Source organism: Somniosus microcephalus, unplaced genomic scaffold (assembly GCF_052327205.1).
Source record: "Somniosus microcephalus isolate GS21.2 unplaced genomic scaffold, FLI_Smic_1.0 scaffold134, whole genome shotgun sequence".
Classification (NCBI taxonomy): Eukaryota; Metazoa; Chordata; class Chondrichthyes; order Squaliformes; family Somniosidae; genus Somniosus; species Somniosus microcephalus.
The window spans coordinates 537501-540000 of NW_028225321.1; the positions used below are offsets into that span (position 1 = coordinate 537501).

At 54.0% G+C, this 2500-nt stretch overlaps 2 non-coding genes across 2 annotated transcripts; both read right to left on the bottom strand.

Annotated features, from left to right (window-relative positions):
- Nucleotides 1-475: 475 nt before the first annotated feature.
- Nucleotides 476-548, bottom strand: trnat-cgu (transfer RNA threonine (anticodon CGU)). Its single transcript has one exon. It is a non-coding gene; the product is annotated as a tRNA-Thr (tRNA).
- Nucleotides 549-636: 88 nt separating this feature from the next.
- On the bottom strand, nt 637-709 carry trnar-acg (transfer RNA arginine (anticodon ACG)). Its single transcript has one exon. It is a non-coding gene; the product is annotated as a tRNA-Arg (tRNA).
- Nucleotides 710-2500: the final 1791 nt, after the last annotated feature.

Sequence of the window (2500 nt, forward strand, 5' to 3'; positions counted from 1 at the left end):
TCTTTCCCCATTTCTCTGACTTCCCGCCCTGCCGTTGCTCGGTAACGCCGATTGGAGCAAAGCGTTGAAAGAGATCAGGGAGCGGGCTAACCCAAAGCAGGAGATCCCTGCTGGTGGCGCAGCAACTCAGAGGCGAGTGCTAAGGAGCTACTGAGAAGCAAACTTGGTGCAATTGTAAGACGCAGCTTGGGAATTAGCTCAAATGGTAGAGCGCTCGCTTTGCATGTGAGAGGTAGCGGGATCGATGCCTGCATTCTCCACTCCTCTTTTGGCTCGGGGCAATGGCTCAAACGCAACAGTGGTGTCAGCTGTCGGTGAACCCGTGTACTTCCGAAGGGTCTCCACACGCTGAGGTACAGAGGGGCCAAGGGACATCAAATCCTTTGGTGTGCCGTAGCAGCAAGTCTTGTCGATAGTCTTGTGCAGCAAAAATGGAAAGCTGAGATGAGGGATAAAAATGCTTTGCAGGTATCAATGCCTTCTCTGAGGATCGAACTCAGGACCTTCAGATTACGAGACTGACGCGCTGCCTACTGCGCTAAGAAGGCACTTGCCATGCAAACTGCTGGGCAGCATGACCAAGTAGGTGCGCTTGCGAGGCATCTAGCGCCATAATGCAAAGTGCGTAAAAAAGTTCGAGCCAGGTAGGAGTCGAACCTACAATCTTCTGATCCGTAGTCAGACGCGTTATCCATTGCGCCACAGGCCCAGCCTGTACAGAGCAACTGGCAACTCACAGTCCCACAACACTGCGGCATCAGCAGGTACACCAGGCCGGGAGCGTCAAAAGGCGCACGGCGGACAATCACCAAAGCGAGACACCTTTGCCGCTTCCCTTCGATTTTCAGGTGGTAGAGCGGAGGACTGCAGTGGAAAAAAAGCAAAGCAAAGTCGTCGTTAGGTCGCTGGTTCGACTCCGGCTTGAAGGAGCGGGCGTTCTTGTGCAGTAAGTGAGCGGTAAGGAGCTTTCAGCTCAAGGCAGTGCTCTTAACTTGACGCTAGTTTACATGTTGCTGCTGAGGCACAGGACACCTCCATTGCTTGAGCAGTTGCATCTGCACACCAGCAGGGAGTGCCTTTGAGCAGCAATGCACCAAAACACCCACCACTCTCTTTCAGGCAAAACCTCAGGCAAAAGAATTCATCTATCAGTCAGACAGGGCTCTCGGCTGCTCCCTCACGCTCGTGGCGGCTGCTACTTTCCGGTCACCTCGCTTCCCTTCCGTCGGCTCGGGCTCTTTCTCGGCTTCTTTCCCCATTTCTCTGACTTCCCGCCCTGCCGTTGCTCGGTAACGCCGATTGGAGCAAAGCGTTGAAAGAGATCAGGGAGCGGGCTAACCCAAAGCAGGAGATCCCTGCTGGTGGCGCAGCAACTCAGAGGCGAGTGCTAAGGAGCTACTGAGAAGCAAACTTGGTGCAATTGTAAGACGCAGCTGGGGAATTAGCTCAAATGGTAGAGCGCTCGCTTTGCATGTGAGAGGTAGCGGGATCGATGCCTGCATTCTCCACTCCTCTTTTGGCTCGGGGCAATGGCTCAAACGCAACAGTGGTGTCAGCTGTCGGTGAACCTGTGTACTTCCGAAGGGTCTCCACACGCTGAGGGACAGAGGGGCCAAGGGACATCAAATCCTTTGGTGTGCCGTAGCAGCAAGTCTTGTGCAGCCAAAATGGAAAGCTGAGATGAGGGATAAAAAAGCTTTGCAAGTATCAATGCCTTCTCTGAGGATTGAACTCAGGATCTTTAGATTATGAGACTGACGCGCTGCCTACTGCGCTAAGAAGGCACTGGCCGTGCAAACTGCTGGGCAGCATGACCAAGTAGGTGCGCTTGCGAGGCATCTAGAGCCATAATGCAAAGTGCGTAAAAAAGATTAAGCCAGGTAGGAGTCGAACCTACAATCTTCTGATCCGTAGTCAGACGCGTTATCCATTGCGCCACTGGCACAGCCTCTCCAGAGCAGCGGGCAACTCACAGTCCCACAACACTGCGGCATCAGCAGGTACACCAGGCCGCGAGCGTCAAAAGGCGCACGGCGGACAATCACCAAAGCGAGACACCTTTGCCGCTTCCCTTCGATTTTCAGGTGGTAGAGCGGAGGACTGCAGTGGAAAAAAAGCAAAGCAAAGTCGTCGTTAGGTCGCTGGTTCGACTCCGGCTTGAAGGAGCGGGCGTTCTTGTGCAGTAAGTGAGCGGTAAGGAGCTTTTAGCTCAAGGCAGTGCTCTTAACTTGACGCTAGTTTACATGTTGCTGCTGAGGCACAGGACACCTCCATTGCTTGAGCAGTTGCATCTGCACACCAGCAGGGAGTGCCTTTGAGCAGCAATGCACCAAAACACCCACCACTCTCTTTCAGGCAAAACCTCAGGCAAAAGAATTCATCTATCAGTCAGACAGGGCTCTCGGCTGCTCCCTCACGCTCGTGGCGGCTGCTACTTTCCGGTCACCTCGCTTCCCTTCCGTCGGCTCGGGCTCTTTCTCGGCTTCTTTCCCCATTTCTC